At 30.0% G+C, this 13,461-nt stretch overlaps 1 protein-coding gene across 2 annotated transcripts in view; it reads left to right on the forward strand.

Annotated features, from left to right (window-relative positions):
- Positions 1-12,366: 12,366 nt before the first annotated feature.
- The window catches only part of tei (irregular chiasm C-roughest protein teiresias), a 247,109-nt gene continuing 246,014 nt past the window's right edge, over positions 12,367-13,461 (forward strand). For both annotated transcript variants that reach the window (XM_088185654.1, XM_088185656.1), the window contains exon 1: positions 12,367-12,534. The gene's annotated coding sequence lies outside the window, so the exon portion shown is untranslated. The remainder of the gene's footprint in view (positions 12,535-13,461) is intronic.

Here is a 13,461-nt window from a genome sequence, read left to right on the forward strand (position 1 = left end):
AAATTAATTTTGCGTATTTTGTAAATACATAGCAAAAAATGGTTAAAAACCAAACCATTTCTTCGCGGAAAAGAATTGATGTGCGTAGCAGAAATGCTATTCATTATTATCACAAATTGTTCATAAGACTTAGCTTTTTTATTTTTTTCTCAAATTATTAAAAAACGTTTTAAAAGTATTATAATAAAAATGTGATTATTTAAAAGTAGTAGCCATGATAATATACCGTAATTTTTTGACATTAATGCTCACACCATCTTAAGTAATTATAAATTATTTTATTTCAATTAAATATGTCAATAATAAATTTATACTACTTTATAAGTGATTAGGGATACATTAAATATTTATATAAAATGTATCTATTTGTGATTCTGCAAACTCAACTATCAAAGCAAACAATGTCAATGCTCTATTAATAACTCCATTCTTCAATATTCATCAATGTGCCGAGACATTGATGTTTCCTTTCAAGGCAGAGCTAATGGAAATCATAGAATATTTCCTATATGTATGTATAGCACATACATACAAATATATTAAATATAACTCGAAAATACATATATGTGTAGAATCAAAATTTTAATTTTGACTCGAAAATCTTCACAGAAAAGATTCCCTTTGTGCAATATGCGTAATAAAGTAGCTAAACGCATAAACGCTCTGTTAAACCCTTGAAATATGATGATGAATATAATTAAAATTAATTTCGATTCGCTAGCCGATTGTTCATTATTTCTGAATTGCGTGTTCTGGTTTCCTCAATTAACGGGAATTCGAGTTTGCTCGATAAATACGGGCGGATCCGCAGAAAATTCTATAATTAACTAAACTTCGACTCTTGCCATTTAATGTCGCTAATAGACATACAAAGTATTATCAACTAATTAAAAATTATGCTTTTAATAAGTTAATAATAAATTTAGTTATATTGTTGCTACTATAGCATAAATAAATTTCACCCCTATACCACTTCCCTACCCATACCCACGGCCACTTCTAAGTGCATAAATTAAAATTTCTACGAAAATCTGATATGCTGTGAACGATGAAAATTGTGGGAAAGTTTCATTATATGTATATTTAGTCCACTAAAGTATTTTCAACCTAATTTGGTTAAATCTGACACTGGGTAACGTCAAATGTGTATTAAATCATCTTAACTTAATCAAATATTCAGTGAACGCTCAACGTTTGGTGAACCCTGCACGCTAGAGAATCTTGGAAACTCTATAATTATCATGTACACAAACACAAGACGACTCAAATATCTTTAACCAACTCAATATTGCACACAAGCTCGTGATATATGAATATATGCCGGTGGATTAATAGATAGATTTTGCTGAAACAATTATTCATTATAAAAAGATTATTGTGAATATGAATGATATATTATTTGGATATTATCTTGAGTCGTGTGTCTTTAAAACAATCTTATGTGTAAATCTCTTAAATAATCAAAAAACTATTTATATTTAATGGATTAATCTATATTTATTTTTAATTATTAATGTTTATATCTCATAATAACAACTAGATTTAAAAATTTGATCTTTTTATCTTTGAAAATTACTTGGGCTTTTATGGTATATTTGGAGTAGATTTTACAGGTAATTATTTGAGGAGATTTAAATAAAATAACGTAACCGACGTTGCACGGTTGACAACGAAATATTTTTAATATCACTATTTTTCATATGGAAGCAAATTTCTGGTTCTGTAAGTCTTTTATTTTTTTAGCTAAATAGTTTTATATGCTGATCTTGTTGTTTTGACTAGGTCTTCCTCGACAATTTTTTCCTGTACTTTGAATTCTTATAACCGTTTTATGCTCAGCCATTTCAGAAATATTTATTTTTTGAGCAATGTAACGTTGAGCTTTGCTCTTTATATAAAAAGTAATAATTGAAGCTCTTTTTTTCAAATGTCAGATTATTTTTCCGCCTCATTATAACAAGAAAATATAATCTTGAATGTCAGCAAAAGCAACGCGTTTAAAAGGTCCAATAGTTTGAATGATACTAAAAACTCTCTAGATTATGGCTTTTAGTGGTTTCGAAAGTAGTGTATCTTGGTGTAATCTGGACCTTATCTCAGCCGCCACAGAATTTTAATTTATTTTTAATTTGAATTTAATTTAAAAAAATAAAATAATGTTACGCCACATTGCATTTTGTATTAGACAGTTATATATATATTCCAAAGCTAATGATATAAATTGTTGTGTGGCTCTTAAAATTAAAACTATCTTGAAATTGTTGACATCTATTTTACTAACAATAAACTATTATTATATTTCTTATGTTTATAAATAAAAAAATAATCTCTTGCGGGAATTAAACCCACGAACTCACAAACCCACGACATCAATCAAGAACCTTACATACTATGCTATTCTTGTCTTCTATAATTATGATTCGCAGTAAATTGATTTGTTTTTGCAAATTAATGCATGATGATACGCTTTTTTATCCCCATCTCTCTTTTTAATGCTAGGGTTATCTTGAACCTTAATCTACCGACAAATCTTTTTTGACAGGATCGTTTTTTATTTGAACTTGGCTCTAAGTCAATTGCAAAGCAAAGAAATAGCAATAAAACTTTCTTTGCAACTTAGAGTATATATATCTACCATCCCTTAAAAATATTATATAAAAAAAAATAACATTGTACAAAAATTTATAACGTTCGAGATATGGTGATATAGGCTTATGCTTAAAGTCTCATTGATTAATCTTTTTTATGATTGGGAAATGCTAGAGCTTTTTTCAAGAAATGAAGGATCTGAATTGTTACCTACAATTGTAATGTACTAAAAGTAACCTACAACTGTAATAACCTACAATTCATCGACTAAGCTTCTTAATTTATTGCTGGAAAAGTCCACCGAATAATAAATCATCAGATCAAGAGATGTTCACAAAAATATGGTGTAAATAATGCAATAAAAAATAAGTCATTGATGGTTTTTAAGCAAAACGATTTACACTCACCGTCACACACACACAAGCGCGTGAGAAACGTCGGGGGTGATTGACGATCACGTCTCGTTTTCCCTCAGGATGGATGTCTGAGCTCCCAAGGGACTTTCATCAAAACTCACAAAACACACGCCCGCTCACGAATAAACGCTTTCGCATACACTTTGGGTGAGAAATTCGCACCAGTATACCGCCCCCACCTGGCATTGTCCGCTAATTGGAATACTACCCAGGGTTGGTTTTCTTTCAAACGGCGGCCCGTATTCGGCAAACCCTTCACCGCTTTAGGAAATCGTTCCTCTCTCTTTCCTTCACTCTCTCTCTCTCTCTCTGTTCATCGAGCACTTTGCGATAAACAATAGATACGTTGAGTGTGTACCATATACATACATGTAGATACACACGCGCCCATTTAGCATTCTGTTTGCAGACTTAACGTAAAGTTCAGACGGTTAAATATTAATGAATTATCCCGCGACGAGCTGAACGCTAGCTCGTTTATCAAGCGAGGTTATAGACATTTTTTTATATCACAAAATATGAGCGTATCATGTACAAGGGAGGTAATGAATCACTCACTTCAATCAGCTATATTATTTATGTAATAATTTTATTACCTGATAGCAAACACGCCAATTTGACTCAACTTAAATGTACTAAATAACATTATTCATTAATTAAAAAAATATAATTATAATATCGCTTATAATTTCTTTGACTAAGATACCAATACTCATTTAAATTGTTTATATATAACTGAAGTTAAATACCTAAAAGGCTGCTCATCTTCAAAGAAAATCCTTATTTCTGTTTTCATAAAAACAAATATTATCATTTTTTTTTATTTATTCCTAAAGGGGTGCTGTGTTCCTAATTTTTTCCTTATTTTCAGTCATACGTGTTTTTTTGCGTTCTATGTATTATGGTACTAAAACAAGTTTTCTGGACCCGTTCAAACTAATAATGTCAATTTAGGATGTAGCGAAGTTTCTGTTAGTCTGAGAACTGTAGGGCCTTGGCATGAAAAAAAATAATAATAGCAAATATTATTAACATCGATAGGTATATAAAAGACCTTTATCTGCTGTTAATAAAAAATATTTTAAAATACTATTATGCCTGCACTACACTCTCTGGAAGTTGGCCAAGTTTGGCCAAGGACGGAGAATATAGTGGGCTACTTCGGTCGAGTTCGGTTCTGCCCGCTCTAAAATCTCTCGGAAATTGTCCGAAGTTACCGAGAACGGGAGGTAAAGTGGGGGTTATTCAGTCGTCTTGGCCAGTTTCAAGCGCTTCCGAACATTGTCGGCATTATTTTTCGAGTCAAAGGGACCGAAGTCGCAGCTGTTCTTTTGAGCGCGAGCGGTGAGATACTTCCCCTTTCGCGCTCTCGCGTGTTAAGTGACGAGAGTGAGAGATAATGATATGGTGTTTCGCAAACTGAGACAGAACGAAGAACTCAGTTCAATTTCAGTATGCGCGTAGGCGTCTTATGGTTAACACGCATGTCGAGCGCTGCATCATGGTCACGTGGTCAATTTATAATACCACATGCTTTTCGGGGACTTCAACAGACTCTTACTGACATCTTTGAATATTTATTTACAAAAGAGATTAATTATATTTTTGATAATATATTCTTCTAACAAATTTTATATAAAATTAAACAATTAAAAAATAATTAGTGGTACTCGATTTTGTTAAAAAAAATCGTTTCGTATTTATTCTTATGTATTTTCCTAGATCGGTTTATATAAATGTCACACCATAACGAATTCTTATTTAGAATCGATGGCGACAAATTCTAGGATAATCACAGATGTGGTGTTCGTATTCTGAAGTAACATTTTTATGCCTTATGGCATTTTGCAAAAGCCGACAGAGATTTTGCGTAAATTGAATATTTACGACCGAAAAGTTTTTACTGATATTGTATTGGTGAAGGCCCACACAAACTTCTATAATTAACAGTAGCGTAATTTTAATTATATGATTTAATTTTAATAATATTATTTTTCACTTCTAGAGACTTGATACTATGTCACGTACTAAGTTTAAGAAAAACTCTTACGTCTAATAATGACTCACTGGTTTTCACATTACATCTCAGACAGAACCTTTCGCCCTTCGATTTTTCTTCAACGCCCCTGCGTATTAAAACTGCTTGCCAAACGAATCCCCTGCTAGCCTAAAGGATAAGCCCTCGAGGGTATATAGGGGCGCTGGCGCTCAACAGACTGTCTTTGAGAGCGAGCAATGACGGAAAATTGACGTTTCCTGAAGAAAATGCGAGAATCCGACCCCAAACCATCACATCCCTTAAGTCACTGTAGGGTAGGATGCGCCCCTACTTGTCGCATTTAATTACGCAGAGTAGTTACTAACTGCCGCATTAAATTAATAATACCTTACAAAAAAAATATTTAACGTCGGTGCTTGCAAATTGAAAAAAATCGTTTTAATATAATTCTGACAGTTCGTTTTAATGTGGACTATTAATATATACTTAAACAAATAAATCTAGCCGGGCTATATGTGTCAATATTTTAAGATGAGAAAATTATTTATTAATTTAATTTTTTCTATCTCTGACATATACAGACATAATTTTTTGTCACACTTATGTTATAAAACAGATTATGGATTAATAATTATGCAAAATAATGGATATATTAATTAGTTAACGCTTTCCACTCTAGCATAATAATGTCAGACTTGTTCAGGATAAAATTCTAATATAAATAAAGCAGCTTTACTGAGAAGTTTCACTTTATTCAGATTTATAGAAATTCCCTCAAAATTAAAATTAAAGTTTTTGGAATCAGGTGGTTGCGTATATCGTATTTAGAGATATATTATTAATAGAACCCACGCAAATGAACACGATTCCTACCACAACCACAGACCACTACACTTTCATGTTTTTCCTTTGTACGAAACCATTTTTCTTTGACTCCCACATACAAAGTACTAGAGACAATAAAAACTTGGATTATAAAGTATAAATTTTATTATAATAATTTTAACTCTCTTTAAAATATATTTGACGGACTGAATGACTTTTGTCTAATTTTAAAATGTCTAGTATTGGCGAACCCATAACAGCTTTTTATAAAACGTTTTGTAACAGCTGAGTTATAACTTTTACCCTTTTATATTATTGAGATAAAATGTAGAAGCATCTGCTAGCAGACTTTTAAATAATTAAAAACGGTTCTTGATGCAAAAATTTTTTAATCTATATTCGTTTTCTGATCTTGCTTTTAACGTACTATTTGAGATATGATTAGAGTCTCCAATTCGAGTAATCGAGTACTCGATACTCGAGTATACTTGTCTATTTTTCAAGTACTTGATAATCGAGTATTTTGAAAATTACTCGATTAATACTCGAAATTAAAAAAATTTGAAATATTTCAGAAACAAAAATAACTTTAACTCGGTCCGGTAAAGGTTAACGTCTTGCTTTTATTTGGCGTTTATGCCCGAAGTCCCGAGTTAGAGCGGTTACTATCAGGTATAATTTTTTCATAGTTCCATAGTTGCATAGTTCCGGTCGTCGGCTATGTTAGTGGGTACGACGGAGAAATTTCTTTTGTGTTTTCTGTTCGACAGCCCCGACTTATCTAATTTATGGCAATGAACAATATGAAATATCAACAAAAAAATTTTTTAGGTTTTATGACTATGCAGTTGTAGCGTAAAGTGTTGTAAATTGTTTATACTGATCCCTCAGCTTAAAATATAAATCAAAACAATTGTGTGTTTTAAAGGCATTTAAAGTAAAGTCAGTTCTTTGCGAACCGTTTAGCTCTAGAGTGAAAGGGATTCACCCAAATACAGCTTCGAAGGAAAAAGATTTAAATTCTTCGCATTAATCAGAAGGAGTAGAATATTGTATATTGTTAAGAAAAAAAATCTATTCAAGAAGAATTACAAAATGCTATTTTGTCAATAGTTGAAGGAAATAAGAGAAAAGCAGAGAAGGGAATGAAAGAAGAGAACATTAAAAGAGAGTTCAAAAAATTTTATATCTATTAAAAGCGAACAGCCTTATCCAACGCGTTAATGACAATAAGACCAACATCAACAGCAACGGAAAGGGTTTTTTCCATAACGGGAATAATAAAACCAAAGGTTAGCAGTAATATTAAATTCGAGACACTTTTTGCATTATTGTTTTTAAAAAGTATGTTCGTGAAGTAAAAATAATTGTAAAAATTAACATACTAAGTATTTTATTTATTTATTTATATGTACACGAATTTGAATAATAGCTATTTTGGTACATTTGGTAAATACTCAAAAGTACTCGAGTACTCGAGTATTTTAAAATTTTAATATTCGATACTCGAGTAGTTGATGGTTCGAGTAATTGGAGACTCTAGATATGATTCAATCTTGGCAAATTCAATATTTTTTATTAGATTAGATAATAAACTTTAATTACTATTTGTAGTGTTTGCAAAACATTTATATGATATTTAAAAAAATAATTAAAGCAAATGAAAACATACAACTAAGCATTTCTCGTTTTCACAGGACTTAATAAAAGAGTGCATTAAATAAAATATTGATAATAAATTAGAACAGATAAAAGTACTTACTATAAAATAATATGTAAATAATTATGCAAATATTTTATTGCTATTCAGCAAATATAATTAAATCAGTAAATCAGAATTGCATAGAAAATTCATGTTAGTCGGAAAACGTATGGTAGACTACTCGTGAATTACGAATTGGGATCAAGTTTTCAGAGAATATCGTTGCGGAAATTTAATGACTATCAAACATAATAATTTGGTAATTATATTACGTCGGTATAGTTTATTACTCAATTAATGAGTAGTTAAGCTATTTAACGAGTCGTAGCTATGTATTTAACGATGTTAAAATATTGATATTATTTGAAGCACGCATAAAATTAATTTTGACTTTGTTTATGTAAGTATATTTAATTAATAATTTTGTTTGTTAAATAATTATTAGTACAACTTTAACCTTATTAATTTAATATATAATCCTTTATTTGTATATCATGGGGCAAATGTCAAATATCTATTCATAATAGCTTTCCATTTCTTTTTTTTAAATATATATATTGTGAATAACTGCAATTATTTTTTATATAAATAAATAAGTCTAGTTTTTAACAGTTTACAAAGTAGTTTATTTTATTTATTAAATATATTTTACTGAGCAATAAGTGTTTCATATAGAAAGTCCTTTTATTACGGATGTATTATTTGAAATTTTTATTCGACTACTGAATAAAATCCTTAACAATTTGTACCGTAATATGAACATTTATATACTACACTACTCCTAATTAAATAACAGAAGCGCAGAGCTTAAAACATTTTAACAAAGTTAATACTAAGTGTAACATCTTAGCATACCAGAGTGTTTTTTGCTCGTTATGCTTATATTCTCACGCTTTGAGCTTGTAATTTCACGCATGCTTATAATTATCAATTTCATTGGATGTACTAAATATGGTGATTTGTTTCTATTGATTAGTAGTCTGATGTATATTACAAATCAAGCATAAACAAGATATGAACGTAATAGATAGATACTAGCTTTCGATATCTTAGCTTTCGATAAACGCCAATTAATTAACTACATTTATACGTGTAAGTTACATAACTGAACAAATTGTCATTCATTTTATTCATTAGATATTGTTAATTTTGTAATTTTTACAAATTCTCCTTTTGAATATATATCAATTAATTTGCTTTTTTTGATTGCTTGTTATTATGATTATGATAAGGAATAGATTTAGATTGCAATCAAAAAATGCATTGAGCTATTTATATTATTGGTATATGTAATTGTTTCTTTTATTATCTTCAACGATAGGTGGATTGATAAAAAAAATGACCGGAAGTGCCAAATTCAATAACTTGATTTATATGTAAAATTATGCGCTGCTTTGAGACTAGAATTGATTTATAATAATATGGCATTTGGATATATACTTAAAGCTAGGATAATGATACATATTCTTAAAAAATATATACAAAATTACAAAATCTACATCCTAAATTATGTGTAATATAAAATTCAGCAAAATTATTCAAGTTATCAAAAAAATTAATTATAATTATATATATACAATACGACGAAAGTTTATCAATATGTAAATTTTAGGAAAATACGATTGAAATTCAATTCCGAGTTTCGATGGCTGGATTGGCTTTTCTTGGGTTTCTAGTTCAAGTTACAATTCAAGGGGACTTGATTGAAAGACAAATTCAACGTGTGTTAATGTTTCTCTAGAACGAGAATTCAATAATGGCGATGACAGGAACTATTTATTAGTTAATAATTTCAATTTATGGAAATATAAATATAGAACTTAAATATAGCTCGGTTGATATTTATTAAATATACCCCAATAATATAGGTTCCTATGATTTAGTTATATAAACTTGTGTATATACGTGTCTTCTTTGTTGGGCATCGATACAGAGTCCAGGATCGTATTACTGCAATAAATAACCGATATTATCCAGAGGCAAACACCAGAACATAAGATGGTAACCACCACTTTACTACTGAAAGATAATAATCTCACGAATTACATTAATGCTCCGAATAATCGAAATTTCGGTTCCAATTATTATCAAATTTTAGCTCGTTCTGTGATTTTGCAATAATGCAAGATCTAGGGATATTGTGATATTTGATAATTAATATTAAGAATCAACTGTCAATAGAAATATATTAAACATTTAATTAATATATCAATATTGATTAAGTTTAAGCACTTAAAAAAATAGGTTTTGTGCAATTACTGACCCATTATTCAGACACACAAAATAGTTTATTAAATTATATATTTGTAACATGCATATACTAGATTGAATAATAAATTCAATCGATAGTTTAATAAATTAGCCATGTATTGAATTCGACATATGTTTGCTGTTATCTAATGATTTGGAAATCTAATGGTTAAAGATAATTTTTTTACTACGAAAGTTTGGGAAATGATATCTCAATTATAACTTTAATCATTGTTTTTTCTTTGCCTTTAATTGTAAAAGATATTTAATTTTTTCTAGATATTTATACTGTAAACAACAACATTTATATTATGCCGTAGCTAATAACAAAATTGTAAACATATAAATGTATATAATACTATGTTTATAAAATTAATTATCGTATTGAAATAAACGTTTTAAAAAAAGTACACTTAAATGCAATTAGTAGATATTTTATTAAAAAATATTTTGTAAAATTAATTTTGTTATTACTATAAATATTGTTATCACTCATTTTTTTATTATAGTCAGTAATAATTTGGTTATATTATTTCGTAGTTAAAATTTAATATTATGCCCAGAATTGCTCTGCACTTAAAATTGTTTAAAACTCATCCTTAGATATATTCTGTATACTATTTTTTATTTCTTTTTAATACTTTTTTGTAGGTAACTGCAAAAATAATTTTATGAATATTTAACTGCAAATATATGTATAAAATTAAATAATTTAATAAGTATTGCTTAAACGCAAATCAAAGTCATTTTGTAGTGACTAACTAAAACTAGCAACTTTTTTGTATATACGGGTTGCTTCATAAGATTCCCATGTGGTCTGGACGAAGTACCGTTACACAAAGTAGCATGCTTTATCTTTCTACGTTGCATGCGACACCCCTCCCACTTTTATTTCTTGGGAATCGGCGTCAGTTCTGGATTGTTAAATGAATAAATTTGATCAACCTACAATACCACTAACTTCATTCCATAATTTTGCTCCTTACGTATCTGATTTTTTTAATTTTGGGCAGAATTTAACGATCTTTTAAATAAATATAATTATTATAGTCATTAAATGTGTTCCTACTATTTTTGTTTACAAAAGCAATAAAATATTTGTATTTATTATAAGGAAAAAGCATTATTATATAATAAAAATAAAATGGTAAATAGAAGCGCAGGTAACAACCCCACGGTGTATGGCTGAGAGGCAAATAGTAGTGGATTCTAATTAGAATGTAACGGTAAACCGTCGAGCTCGATAGGGAATTTTATGATGCATATGTGTTGCGTCATTTTTTTTATATTTACCGCACTATTTGTCTTTGGCTGGGTCATTCTTTTTTTCTTAGTTGGTAGCACTGTATGTGATTAAACGCGTGGTTTGTGTTTGACGCATTTTGACCTAGGAAGAATTTTTAGTAAATTTTGTATTAAAAATGTAATAAGGTGCAGTAAACCATGCAAATGTTAAACAAATATATAACCTTCTTTCACTTCTGGGTTATGTTTTTAATTCCATTAGCGTAAAATAATCAAAATATTTCGATAGTCCCTTTTTCACATCATCTGCATTTTTAAATTTGTTTTCGCATATAAAGTATTGCATCAATGAAAATAAATGGTAGTCAGAAGGGGCAGGATCTGGAGAATAAGGTGAATGAGATCAAACTTTCCAGCCAAGTTCCTTGATTTTATCGAGTGTTAATTTCGCCGTATTGCTGCGTTGTCGTGTTGTAGAACTTTTTGACTTTTAGTTTCTTTGTTACTTTCTTGTGTAAAGGATGCTTTTGCTCACAACAATTCGAATATCGAATAGTGAAAATATTAATATTTTAAATTTGAATTTGTCGTATAAGAGCGATGTCCATCTGGCGGCACGCGAACTTATTTTTTCTGTGGCCATGTTCTTAAAATGAAATTAAAAAAAAAAATAGTCAAGAAATGTCACCTCAGATATTTTTGTTATACACAAGCCGATTTATTTAGCTATAAGCTAGGCGGCATTCTGAAAACACCAATGTGGCGGTGGTGTTGACAACCGGCGGCGCCTCGTCCACCGTACTCATTTATAAAATTTGATAATTTTGTAACTAAATAATAAATTATTACTGCAACGGTCCAATCTGTGTCTAATTGCTACCCGTCACTATTCGTCCGCTAAACTGGTAACCCCCACGTGATCAAAATAATATAAAAAAATGTTTTTTTTTATCACACCTTGTGTATGTAAAATACTGTCAAGAAAGCATCTTGAATTAAATAAATTACACTTTAATTTGTGTATTTTAATTATATATTAATATTACTTTCTTTATACTTAACAAGAAAACAAATGCTTAAAAATATTACTTGCATCATTTTTCTTTCGAGGCATTGAAGTGTCGCGTAGCTGCAATTGCAACTGCAGTTGCATTCAAAGTGGCGATGCACCACCGACCGACACAATCCTAAACTAACTACCCGCAAGTATTTATGTGTTTGTCCGCCATGTTTGGCGACTGGGGATGGGAGACATGGTAGGGTGCCGGGGGAGGGGTTGGTTCATAGTCCATGGGAGCATCGGGGGCGAAGGGGGAGGGACCGCTTTGGCACACGCCAGACGCCAGTTGGGGATTCGGATCGGAGCCGAGCGGACGCTTCGGGATTCGCGATTCGGAAAAGACCGACAGTCGAAAAAGATCGCGAAACGACCGCAACAAACCGGACGAACGCGGCGAGTGACGTCACGCAGGACGGACAGAGACTATTAAGAGCCGCGAGAGAGTCATGTGAGTGTTGCTTAGTAGTTTTGAGCGGTGTGTAATCAAATTCGAGAGCTTTTGTCTCGCGCGTAATCTGATTCGAGTCACGTGACTGGGATCCTGCTGCATAATGTGTTTGTGGACCTACGAGGAGAGAATGTCCCTAATTTTTTGACCTTCACAATAATACAAATTTAAAAGAGTATCCAAAGTGAATTTTATTTGTTATTAATACACTTTCAATTGTTTTTATCTATTATTACACTATTTGAAAATTAGTTATACATATATATTTCAAATCGGAAATGAGATTTGTTTTAATTGTAAAATGAGTTTTTAGGAGTTTTATCACATTTTCCATTAGTTTAAGATATTAGTTATTAATGTTATTACATATAAAATAAGCCACCCTTGGATCGCCACGTGAGTTTGATCAATAGAAAGATAAATGTTTTTTATTAAATGCATTAAAACACACAATATAAATTAATTGTGATGTACTTACATGTCATAAACAATATTTAGATCAAGTTATGGGTTTTAAAAAAATATTAGTGGTTTTTAAATATTAATTATTACCTTCCAATAATTAAATATCAATAAAAAGTTTAGTTGGTTTATTTTTGTAAAATATAAAGTTTACTATAAGGTGTACTAGAAATATTAAATAAATATGATAGTCATTTTTTTTATAATACACTTGTATTTACGTTCTTTCTAATGTCGAAAGCGATGACATTACCTAAGCGTGTGCCATTGATATAAACGTAAACACATACCTATACAAAAATAAACATACATAAACGCTTTGACTATTATACTAATTATTATTACTGAAAAATATACGTTTCATTTCTAGAGAAATTAATTTTTATGTAAATAATATTTTTCATATAATAGGCATTTAAAAGTAGATCTAAATATTGTTTCTAGCAACTTTTATATTTATCTTAT

The sequence above is a fragment of the Plectrocnemia conspersa genome, unplaced genomic scaffold, assembly GCF_051122295.1.
Source record: "Plectrocnemia conspersa isolate PC_06_02 unplaced genomic scaffold, ASM5112229v1 ptg000005l, whole genome shotgun sequence".
NCBI lineage: Eukaryota > Metazoa > Arthropoda > Insecta > Trichoptera > Polycentropodidae > Plectrocnemia > Plectrocnemia conspersa.